Source organism: Apium graveolens, chromosome 3, assembly GCF_009905375.1.
Source record: "Apium graveolens cultivar Ventura chromosome 3, ASM990537v1, whole genome shotgun sequence".
In the NCBI taxonomy this organism is placed as follows: Eukaryota; Viridiplantae; Streptophyta; class Magnoliopsida; order Apiales; family Apiaceae; genus Apium; species Apium graveolens.
The window spans coordinates 22576777-22590511 of record NC_133649.1 but is presented as its reverse complement, the minus strand read 5'-3'; positions in this window follow the sequence as shown (position 1 = coordinate 22590511).

The window sequence follows — 13735 nt, the reverse complement described above, 5'->3', positions numbered from 1 at the left end:
TTTCTTTTGATGGAAGCATGAACTTAGGGGGAGATGAAGGCCCTAGTTCTATTCCAAATTTACCTGAATGGGCCTTGACAAAGGAGTCTACATCAGGGCAATTCAATGTCTCCTTAGTCAAACAAATCAGTACTATCCAACAAGCCATTCAGAAAACTTCACATGCTGGTACCAAGGCAATCCTTACAGCTCACCTGGACTCACTGCATCTCATGAAGTTGCAGCAAGTAAGACAGAATCTGAGTGTGGATGAACTCAAGAAGGATATTGCTGACTTGAAATCCTACAATTCTGAAAAATTGGATTCAGTCATGCCCTATGGTACAATGAAGGACTTATTGTTGAGATTGAAAAAGGATTCAAATACTGAAAAGAGGCTGGCTAAGTTAGAAGACAGAGTCCAAGTTATTGAAAATTCTGTGGCCAGCATTCTTCACAACCAACAATCTCAAACAAGTCTACTTATGCAGCTGGCAAAGGCACAAGGCTTGACCCCTCTCCTTGATGATAAGAAAAAGGGGGAGAGAAAAAGGGAAGGGGAAGGAGAGCCATCTACAAAAATCCAGATATCTAAAGTGCTAGTTCCTGCCATCACTACTTCTCCAATTATGCAAATCAAAGGAAAGCCTGATGGAATTGACCTAATCCAGCTAGCAGCAGCTGAAATTCAAGTGAAAGAGCAAAGGAGGAGAATTGATGAAAGGGTGCAACAAGTGTTTGGCTCAACACAAGATAAATCAATATCTGTGAAACATAGCACAAAGGTTGAACCAATCATTATGGAGCACAAGCCAGAAAGGAGGAATAAGGTTGGAGAGACTTCTTTCAAGAATCTAAAACCTATAGTTCTCAAGCCCAACACTAGATCCAGCAAGGACTCCACAAAGAACCCCCTAGACTTTGCTCAGATGAAAGAAGTGGACTTTCCTCTTCCAAAGCCTGATGAAGACAAAGTTTTGGGTGCTAACATCATAAAGTACAAGGAGACCAAGGACATAGTTGAAAGAATAAAAATGGCCATTATCTTTAGAGAGGGAAAGAGTATCTGTGTGATGCAAGGACATCCCAAATTTCCAAAGGCCAAGAGGGAAGAAACCAAAAGGTTGAAGAAAGAAGCTGAAAAACTCAAGGCTGACAAAAGAGCACAAGCAAAGCTTGAACAACAGCTAAAGTCAAGTCAAGTTGAAGGAGAGAAAGGAATTGAAGTCAGGGGTGAAGACAAGATTGCAAACCTAGATGAGGTTTTTGGGAGTATATTTGGTGAGAGTATGGAGGAAAGAGAGGAATGGCAGAAGGGAAACAGAAGAAAGGCCAAGGCACATAGAAGGAGTGAAGATAACACTGAAGAAACTAAATCAATATCTAAACCACTACCTTCCATACCTGAACCTTGTGTTGCTGATCCCACTATAAACATCCATGGTGAACTAATCATCTCAAAAGAGGAACCTATTGATTGGGACACCATCAAATTGCCTACCTTTTTAACCACTCTTCCCTACCAAAGAAACAGAAAAGAAAATCCAAATCTACACCTCCCCTAACCTCTAAGAAATTCACTCAAAAACAAAAACCTAAGCCTAAGCCACCCATTTCTAAAGATGATTATGTTCACATCTGTGACATAAAAGAAATTTCAGACATTGAACTCTATCTGGATGAGCTGGAGGATGTAAGGGGAATAGCTGCCTATAGACAGCTACCAGAGAGATTGGTATTCAGATACAAAGGAGCTGGGGAAAGAACATGGCCTCTCTACAGGATTCTGAATGAAGGCTACTCTACCTTGATCAGAGTCTTTTCAGCCATACAAAAGGATTCTGGCTTTACCAGGACTGCCAAGACTGAAATTCTCAACAAGATTGCCAACATAAGGAAAACTTGGAGGGAGCCCAATGCTTTGCCCAGAACTTTACTTATTCAAGAAAGGGGAATTACAATCCACAAATCACCTCATTGGTTGATGAAATTTAGAGATGATAAAGGAGTCAGAAGATTTTTCAGACTTGAAGACCAACTCTAGATTGCCAGTAATGAAACTCTCAAGGAAATGCAATCTAAGTTGGATATCAGTGATGAAGATGAAGCTGAATTCTACAGACAACTCCAACTCTAAATTGAGGAAAATGACAAAGGGCTAGGAAAGAAAACAAGGGAACAAAGAAGAAAAAGATGATTTGCTCAGACTAAAGGAGCACCCTTGGAAATTCTGTAAATCTTCAATTACCTCCTAGTACATACACAGCACTTTTAAATTTCTACTTAGTTTCAATTCATATATTTGTTAAGTGTTTTGTTATCATCAAGTTAATCCTGAATTTATGTCTACAATTCTTATAGACATAAATAGGGGGAGATTGTTAGGAATATATGTGCATTAGTTTGATGATATGTTTAACAAAACACTTAATTAGAAGTTTAGTGTTTGCAGCCTCAACGGATAAGACCACCTTGGCTATCCATTGATGGTGCAACTTTACTTAGAAATAAGTCTAGTGTTGTAGCACATTTCAGTCTCTGTATTTAAGATATAATTCTTAGAAGTTGAGAGAAAATATAAGTCATGTTGACTACTAGAAGATATACAAATAGGAAGGCCAATTGTAAATATTTCATGCCTTGTAATTTTGTATAAATGAAGTGGTATCAACGGATGTCTTAAAGACCTTCAACGGATGAGAAACAAAGCTTCAACGGATGTCTCTAAAGCTTCAACGGATAGAGCTTCAACTGCTAACACATCAACGGATAAAGCCATCAATGGATGAAGGCTTCAACGGATGTTCTGTTAAATAGTAGTTGATAAGTGGTAGTTGTAACAGCAGACAGAGGCACATGGGTTGACAGAGATAACTGAAATGTGGAAGCCTAATTTCAGGAACATCAGAAAAAGCAGCCGTTCTACTCTAGTACAAAGAGGCAATAGTCAACAAAGTACTTGAGTGATATGGAGAAGAAACAAGTGGAGAACTTATTTTATTATTGTATTTTTATCTTTGTCTTCACTTGTACACTTGGTGATATATAAACCAAGTAGCAGCTAGTAATTAGATAAGATATCAGCTTGGAAAACTTCTTACAAAGTCTGTCATTTGTAGAACCAAAAATGATATCATCAACATATATCTGCAGCAAAAGTAAGTCTTTTCCATGGTTGAGGTAGAACAGTGTTTTGTCAATAGTCCCTCTGTTAAATCCACTTTCCAGAAGAAACTGAGCTAATGTCTCATACCATGCTCGTGGAGCTTGCTTAAGGCCATAAAGTGCTTTATCAAGCCTGTAGACATGATTTGGAAATTTAGAATCTACAAAGCCTGGAGGTTGTTCAACATATACTTCCTCTTCCAATTTTCCATTAAGAAAAACACTTTTCACATCAATTTGAAAGACTTTAAACTTATTGTGAACAGCATAAGCCAAAAATATCCTTATGGCTTCCAATCTAGCAACTGGTGTAAATGTTTCATCATAATCAATTCCCTCATGTTGAGAGTGTCCTTTTGCAACCAGCCTTGATTTATTCCTTGTAATTATGCCATCACTGTCAGTTTTGTTTCTGAACACCCACTTTGTACCAACAATAGACCTATTCTTTGGTCTTGGCACTAGGGTCCAGAGTTTATTTCTTTCAAATTCATTTAACTCTTCCTGCATTGCTTGCACCCAATCAGCATCTTGAAGAGCTTCTTCCACTTTCTTTGGTTCAGCCTGAGAATGAAAAGAATGATAGAGACATTCATTTGATGTTGCTGTTCTAGTTCTAATACCTGCTTCAGGATCTCCAATAATCAAGTCAGGTGTATGTACTTTAGTCTACTTCCTTGCAGATGGAAGATTATCTCTAGAACTGGATGCTCCCCCATGATCCATGCTGTCTCCATCAACATTTTCTGATGCTCCCCCTGAAATCATGCTCTCTGAGTTGGATCCTTCAGAATTTGAGTTTCCGGAATTATCAGAACTTGGCCCATCAGAACTTGATGAATCAGAACTTGAAGAGCCTGTTCTAGGTTCTGATGCTTCTTGAGATGTGGTTGGATCTTCAATATGTTCCCCCTGCACAGGTGCATTTTCCTTTGGCGTAGTCACCACAGTTTCAATAACATCAGAGTTTAACCCATCAGAGTTTGCAGTATCAGGATTTAGACTATCAGAATTTACAGAATCAGAATTTAAAACTTCATTCTCAAATCTCAGCTGATCATGATCATTGAAATCTTCAAGTCCAGTAATCTTCTTATCATCAAAAGAGACATTGATAGATTCCATGACAACCCTTGTTCTTAAATTATAGACTCTGAAGGCTTCTGTGGAAAATGGATATCCAACAAAAATTCCTTCATCAGCTTTTAGATCAAATTTGGATAGCTGTTCAAGATGAGTCTTAAGAACAAAATACTTGCATCCAAATACATGAAAGTACTTCAGATTTGGCTTCTTTTTCTTCACCATCTCATATGGTGTCTTTCCATGCTTGTTGATAAGTGTTGCATTCTGAGTAAAACAAGCAGTCTGCTCAACTTCAGCCCAAAAATAGGTTAGTAAATTTACTTCATCAAGCATAGTTCTTGCAGCTTCAATAAGAGTTATATTCTTTCTTTCAACAACTCCATTTTGTGTGCAAGAAATATGCCCATATGTATCTGGTAAACTCATCTACTATGACCATATCATATTTCTTCTTTGCAATAGACATGACATTCACTGGACCAAATAGATCAACAGGTAGTAGGTGATAAGGATCAAGAATTAAAGATTGAGTCTTGCTCTTGAATGAAGATTTTCTTTGTTTTACCTTTTGACATGAATCACAAAGGCCATCAGGAGCAAATACTGATTTTGGCAGTCCTCTCACAAGATCTTTCTTGACTAGTTCATTTATATTGTTGAAATTTAAATGAGAGAGTTTCTTGTGCCAACCCCAACTTTCTTCAATTGATGCTCTGCTTAACAGACAGATTGCAGAACCATCAACACTTGTTGAAAGCTTGGCTTCATAAATGTTACCATGCCTGTATCCCTTTAGAACAACTTTGCCTGTAGATTTGCTAACAACTTCACAGTGTTCTTCAAAGAAATCCACATGATAACCTCTGTCACAGATTTGACCAACACTCAGCAGATTATGTTTAAGTCCTGAGACCAGAGCTACTTTTTCAATGATGACATTCCCAAGATTGATATTGCCATATCCCAGAGTTTTTCCAATGTTGCCATCTCCATAAGAAATACCTGGGCTAGCTTTCTCCACAAAGTCTGATAGCTGGGCTTTATTTCCAGTCATATGTCCTGAACATCCACTGTCCAGAACTAGGATGTTCTTCCTGCTGCCCTGCAATCACAAAGACCACTAATGATTAGTTTTAAGGATCCAGACTTGCTTGGATCCTTTGGCCTTATCAAGTTTGTTAACATTTGCAGTGGATTTAGCATCAGAGTTTATGTTAACAGTTTTCTTATCAGAATTTGCAATATCTGACTTTGCATCAGAACTTACACTAGAAGGAATAATGCTAACTTTCTTTACAGAAGGTTTTATTTGATAATAATCATAGTACAAACTATGATATTCCTTACAAGTATAAATGGAATGCCATAAACTTCCATAATGAAAACAAGGATTTTGTGGCTTATATCTAACAGACTAACTCTTAACTCCTGACTTTGAGGGTAAGGAGTTTATGTTCTTATTCTTCCTGCAAAAAGAAGCCAGGTGGTTAGAATTTCCACAGTTATGATATGTTTTTCTAGGAGCATTAAGAACAGGCTTATAATTGTTACTTTTGTTCACACCTTCCTTTCCATTCCTATTTTTCGTAGGTGGCTTTACCTTGTTTACATTTTTAACCTCTTTCAACTTAAGCTTAAGCTGCTTCTTAGTTATTAAGCCTATGTTAACTCCAGATGGCTTATCCTGTTTAGGTTTGTCAGAAGTTAATTTCTCCTTAACTTCTGATTTCTCAATATGAGTCTTTGCAGTTACAAACTTAACAGGATTTACCTTTGGTTTTTGTTTAACAACTATAGGCTCAGTTTCTACAGTTCCCTTACTGTTTTTATCATCTCCATAACCTAAACCCTCTTTCCAGTTTCCACTACTAAGAATATCCTGAGTTCCTCTAACAGAGTTAGTCCAAGTCCTGATAATCTCTCTTTCCTTTTCTAACTCAATTTTTAGAGATTCATTCATTTTTAGCACTTCATCCCTAACATAAAAGGCATCATCTCTATCATTCTGAGTTTGATGGAACATGACTAACTCTTTTTCTAAATAATCATTCCTCTTTTTATAAGCAAGATTTTCAGAAGTTAATCTTTCACATTTTAAAGTTTGATCTTTATAACTAATGAACATGGTTTTAAGATATCTTCTCAACTCAGTAATATCATCAGTATGAAAGGCATAAGTAGTTTGAGGTACCTTTAAGTCAGCAGTATCAGAACTGCTATCAGCATTTTCCATCAAGGCATAGTTTTCCTCATCCTCAGAATCTGAAGCATCTGACCAGCTTTTCTTCTTTGTGACAAGAGCCTTGCCTTTGTCACTTTTCCCTTTTCTGCAATCAGGAGATATGTGGCCTTTCTCACCACAGTTGTAGCATTTAACATTTGAGTAATCTCCTCTGTCAGACTTTCCTCCTTTGCTTCAGATTTTCTGAAACCTTTCTTATCAGAACTTGCACCTTTTCTGGAAAACTTCTTTCCTCTCCTGAATTTCCTGTATGTAATCTTTGTGATTCCTTTCACCATAAGAGCACACAGCTTCATCATCTCTTCATCAGGGTCCATTTCAGGTATACTTTCAGTTTCTGAGTCATCATCAGTATCAGAACTTGCTGACTCAGTATCAGACTTTGTGATGAGAGCTTTTCCCTTGCCTTTCCTTGAGGCAGCTTCTTTGAGACTTTCCTCCTCAGTCACAAAGGCAACTGTCCTTGACTTTCTTCCATTCCTCTTGCTTCTTTGTTCCATCTCAAGTCCATGAGTCTTGAGCATCCCATAGATTTCATCAAGAGTTGTTTCATCAAGATTATAGTTGTCTCTTATTATTGTGGCCTTCAAATCCCATCTTTCAGGAAGAACTAACAGGAATTTAAGATTTGAATCTTCAATATCATACTCTTTATCAACTAGTGACAAATCATTCAAGAGTTTGACAAATCTGTCATATAAATCAGTTAATGACTCATCAGGCTTTGAGTCAAAGTGCCCATACTCTTGAGTGAGTATAGTCTTCCTGTTCTTCTTGATTGAATCAGTTCCCTGACACCTTGTTTCCAAAGCATCCCATATCTCTTTTGCAGTTTTGTATTGAATTACCCTATTTGACATGACATTATCAATGGCACTATACAGCAAGTGTCTTACCTTTGCATCATTTGCAATCGATGAGATATCTTCAGCAGTGTAATCACTTTTCTCGTTGGTACAGACTTTGCTGGCTGACCTGCAACTTCCACAGAGAGTTTGGTTGGCATATGTGGTCCTTCATTAATCTTATCGAGATATTCTGGATCTGTAGCTTCCAGAAACATAGCCATCTTCACTTTTCATAGGAATACTCAGACGGTTTCAACATAGGAACTCTTATAGTCTCATATCGACTATGGGTTATGGTTTTTGGAGGTTCTTCAGTTTTGGTGGGCTTGGTTGGAGTTTCTTCTTCAGACATGATTGTTTATAAATCTTAAACTGTATGTATGTTAACAGATCTGCTCTGATACCACTTGTTAGGTCACACACACTGTAGAAGGGGGTTGAATACAGTGCTTACTACAATCAAATCGAATATAAGAACTCAAGTAATAGAAAACAGATTTTATTCAACACAATAAACTCTGTTACAATATGGAACTGTCCTCTCTCAGTGATGAACAAATTATCAAGAGAGTTGCTAGGGTTATATTGAATAATAACTTCGATAATGATAACACTTATAGTATAAACCCTATGTCTGTGTTTATATACTACACAGTAACAAGATAATGTTCTAATTGATATGGAATATAATTTTGCTTCCTAAAATATATCAACTAGTTATCTTTTCTTCCAAGTATTTTATTCTTCATAGAATTCCATCTTCATGCATATTTCTTCCTGTCATAGTCTCGATCTTCTTTCCTTTCAATCAGCCGCCTGCCTTATCTGAAAGTCACCTTAAGTCATGATATTATCTCCTGATAAATATCTTCTGATAACTTAAGTTCTGATAACTTAAGTTCTGATATCTTAAGTTTTGTCTTCAGTATAAGTGCTTATTTCCAGTTAAGTACTGATTTGTCCTGTTAGTTAAGATCTGAAAACTAAACACAAATCATATTACACATGACATTATCAAATATATCTAACATGTCCGCTCTGGGCCAGACCCGCGCGGGTTTATCTTTGGACAATTCCCAAAAGGCCTCATAATAGTGGAGTTAATAGATGCCCTATATACCAGATAATTTTATACTATCTAACTGATATGGTACTTGGGTTAACACCACCAAACAATCTTTCTCTCAAATCAAGAACCACAAATTTCATTTCGTAGTCTTAACCCGTGATTAATCTATCTACATCTTACATCACCGCAAGGAACCGACAGGTTTTTCAATTGCGTTCACACCGAGAGAAACCTCCCACATCGAAGTACTTCAGCCCAAATCCAATACCCCACAAGGTCTATGTCCGAACTTTTGGCTTTAATACCACTTGTTGGGCCGGGAGCAAGCCTTAACTCTCCATTAGTATGATATTACGCTCTGAGCAAGACCCACACGAATTTGTTTTTGGGTGATTCCCAAAAGAACTCATACTAGTGAAGTTAATTGGCCGCTCTATATACCAGATAATTTTCTATTATCTACTCGATGTGGTACTTGGGTTGACGTCATCCAACAATCCTCCCCTCAAACCAAGAACCACAAATTCCATGATCTTACACCCACCATTATATGTCTACATCTTACACCACCCCGATTTATCTTATATAACCCGCTGCTTGAACAACATCAAGAAGATTTTTGACATAAGGTACCCAGATAGATCTCCAATCGCCACCGAGGGAAACATCCCACATCGTACAACCACGACCCATCACTCTCCCAAGATCTTATTGAACCATGGGCTCTGATACCACTTGTTGGACTGCGAATAATATTTACCAAATAATTTTCTATTATCAACTCGATGTGATACTTGAATTAACACCACCCAATAAAAATTTTGTAATCATCTTTTAAAAAAATATTCAAAAATTGTAAAACAAATTTGGAGAATAAAATTTGGCTCGTCTCACTGTTGGTGTTGACTCTGCTACTAGTTGGGCACACATGAGTAATCTACTTTTATGTTGTTGAACACCCATTAGTTACTTACTTTCATACTGATTTTATGTGGTTAGGGATTTTTTGTGCATACATGAATAGGTATAATTAGTAAGTAGTAGACAATTAAAATTTGATAACTAATCTTTTCGATGGCGGAAAAACCGAATATTTAAAAACTATTAAATTCGAGATTTAATACGAGTGTGCATCTTAATAATACAATCATAAGGAATTTATATTTTTATTAATAAACAAAATCATATTTTAGTTGATACTAAAAGTAGCAAAATAGCAAATTTTGGTATTAATTATATAATTATTATTTTGATCCCTATATAATTATTTTAAAAATATATTATTTATTAAATCCTACCTATCAACATGAGTCTTATTCTCCATCGACTTCACCTTCTTTTAGTTAATGTCCACCGAAACACTGCATCTATATAATTGTAAATTGAAAGACATGTATTTACTTTTAAATTAAATTTTTTAAAGGTAATTTATGAATTGTATTTAAATTTTAAATAAGTAGAATAAAAATGGCATTTATTTACTTTTAAATTGAAAAACAAATTTTATCAATAATTAAATAATACAAAATAAACAATTTTAACAGAACTATGAAAATATTGCATATTAATAAAAAATTCAATAAGTAAAATCACATTATAACCAAAGTACCAAAAATATCAAATTTTGGTACTAAATAAATAATTAACTAACTATTTTTTAAAATTTTATATCATTAAATCACAACTACTAACACAATTTGACTTCTACTCTTTGGAGACCTTGTTTACAATTAGTTAGATCATCTCCAACCTATCTATAAATAAGCACTTTTACACATTTTGGTGTAAAACTCTTCTCCAACCCAACTCTAAAATTTACATCATTTTGATGGCACGCCAAAAATTACACCACATGGCATACAATATTTTTACTCTTTTTATATATGTTCATGTTACCCTTGCACTCATTTATTAAAACAAATTTGTTTCATTTGTATCTCACCACTTTATTACTTTTAATTTTATTTTTGTACTTTATTAATAAAATAATTTATATATTAAAAAAATTGGTGTAAAATTTAATATTGGTGGATTGTAGTTTAAATTGAGAATAGTGTAGTTTTTACACTATCTTGATATAAAATTACAACAAAATAGTTTACTGGGTTGGAGATGCTCTTAGCGTCCATCTAAAAATCTGTTTACTTTTAAATTGAAAAATATTTTTTAACAATAATTAAGTAATAGTAAATGACTTTATTGATTCTATTTAATTTTAAACAAAAAAATCATTGATTTAACTACTTGTTAGCGTTCATCCCATCGTCATTTTACTTTTAAGTTTAAAAAACATTTTTTTAATTAGTTATATTTAGATTTTATTAAGTAATATTAAATTAAGTAAAATAACAGCTATTTCCTTTTAATTTGAAAAATAATTTTATCAATAATTAAGTAATATTAAATAAATTATATTGAAAAAGATAATTATCAAGTAATATTAAATCATCTAAGATAATAAAGATGTTTTGTTCATAAGATAATTATACAATTTGTTACACAAAATAATTTTATTAGTAATACGATGAAATTTTATAACTACGCCGAATTCTATCTAACTACATAATTTAATATTATTTATTTATGAGTTTGATACTTTTAAGTAGCACTCACATAATCATAATTTATATGAAAAATAAAGTGTTTTTAATAGGAATGAACTAAATAATACGTAATTAAGAGTATTTCTCTCTTTATTTATTACACATTCTTGACTCATTCATTCTTTATAATTATCAATTTAATATTTTAATTTAAATCCGTGTTTGACACTAATTATGAAGTACCTGCTCTATCTCAAAATCACAAACTTCAATCAAATTGCTCGCTCAAAATCATGTTGTTCATCACCTCAACCAACTCAAAATATATAAAAGCACACCTCGTTCTTTAAAATCAACAGGAGGCAGGAGCCCATCTTATCTTCACAGTTCTATCCTAGAGACTTTTATGATTCCATTGAAGTGCGATGTATATGTAGGTTCCATTGAAAAAGTCCACTTGAACATAAACTCGATATTCTCTTCCTTTTTTGTCTTTACTAAATCGAAGATGATTCTTTGAAGTCTGCATTAAAACTTTTTTAAATATTCTTCGGTTATTCTTCCGGAATGTCATATCATATTAAAACAAATCTTCGTTAAGTTAGTAATGCTATATGTGATGTTCCTGCCGTTTTTTATTTAAACCTTATTAATCTGGTTTTATACAGGCTGTTTGATCTCGAGCAAATAATCATAGTGTTACACCCAGATTCCTTCGGATGGATGAACAGAATTCGGCCTCCGTGAATATGCTTTCGGCTGTGATCTGAAAGAGAAGAGAATACAAGGGATTGTTCCCCCGATTCACCTCCGGTGTGAAAATAAGAATCTGGTTGTAAAGTGGATAAATAGATACTAGAAAGTGGAGTGTTTGAGAGAATGAGTGTATATCTTTATTCCTTACTTTCCAAGGGGTTTTATACTCAATTTACCATTAATGTTCGTCCATTACTCATCATTAAGGAGGGAGTGAAAAGGGGGCGTTACGCCTCTTTGTTTCCAACGGTTGGAAGACGAAGTGGGCCACAGCCTGTGCCATTCCGTGGGCCTTCGGCTCATGGGCCTGGTGGACCTTCGGCCCAATAGTGCAATTGTCAGATGGGCCTTCGTTCAGTGGGTCGTATTGGGCCTATAATCAACATGTCCCTGCCATTCGGCTGGGTCTTCGGTCGGGCCGATGGACATTCGTTTTGGCCCATATTGGGGCGAAGAAACCCTAGGGCGACTGTTCCAGTTTCGCCTTGATCTTCGTTCGTACACGTGGCAAGTTTATGGAAGTTTGTAGGTGAATTAATGTGACAGCTGTTGGCACGTCGTTTCATGGCTCAATCTCAGCCGTTGAATCTTAACCGTTTGAATCTGGAACGTTCATTTCAAAGCTCCCCAAACATCGCCCCTTTTGGCAGCTAAATTCCTTTTAAGCGCCTATATAAGAGTCACAATGTATTTTATTTTGACTTTATCATTTTCCGGCATCCAAACACAAACAGCAACAATCATTGTCGAGTTCTCCAATCACGGGCAGCAACAAATCCACATTCCCAGATCATCCCATCTCAGTCAAAGAACATTTTCAAATCAGTAAGTCTCTTTTTCCATTTTTTTGTGCATTTTGTGCTTCCATGCAAGTTTAATGTTTTTGCACGTAAGTCCAAAGGCTCTTTCCTGGGCTTTGTTTGTGTTTTGAGGTTGTGTTCTGGTTTATGGGATGTTTTCAGGGTAGTGATTAGGAGTTTTTTTTTGTTTTGTTTGTTTTAGGGGCGCCCTGCGAGTTTAAAGATGGCATACGAGGTGTTCTTTAGTCAAGAACTCTCTTCGGGGGGTTCTTGGCTGTAGAACATCCTTCGGGAGCCGACCCAGGGTGCATATATTTGGTCTGGAGTTTAAAGATGGCAGGCGAAGGGTTTCTGGGGCCAAGAACTTTTTTCGGGAAACTTGTCTGTTAGAACATCCTTCGGGAGCCGACTCCAGGATCTTTCTTTGTTCACTCGGTTCTAGGACATGTGCTCAGTCCTTTGTCCTTTATATTTTTCTTTTTGGTTTAATCCGAGTACATGGACTAATGTCTCTCTGTTTTCGAATACAGGGACATGGACCGAGCGAATCCTCCGGCTGGAACTTGGGATCCGAGGTCGAACAGTTTGTCCGGGACATCTTCTATCCGTCCAGAGAGGACGGGGCGAGATCTCTACGGCTCCGCAGCGAACTACACGGCGGCGAACAACCGATCAGAGTTGTCGAAGGAGCGGGTAGGTCAGATGTAATCTGACTTCTTCGTTCCCCAGGGCTTCTTCTGGCTATATGCTACCAAGGAGAACGGACGGTTTATGACACCCAGGAGTGCCGAGGGGATATGGAGACTGTGCCGTCGAGGTTTCGGAAGCAGCGTTCAAATGCGGCTTCAGAATACCGACGTTGAAGATTCTGAGGCATCTCTTCAGCCAGATGGGGATTGCCTTAGGACAGATGGACCCCAACGGGTTCATCCACATCAACTGCTTCCAGAATAGGTGCCTTCACGCCGATATTTATGATAACTCGGGTCAAATTCCGAGCACTTTTCGAAAATCGGGTCAAGTCCCGATTACGAGTCCGAAATAAGCCGAAACATACTGTCCCGAGTGCAGCCAACTTGGGTTACGACAAGCCCACCACAGGCCCCCAAAAGATCATGATTTGTTGGTGCACTTAGTAGTAGTACTTTGTCTTATAAACTGAATAGAAGTACCAAATCTCCTCGATGTGGGACTGGGGTGTCACAAACTCCCCCACTTAAACTCCTGACGTCCTCGTCAGGCCCGAA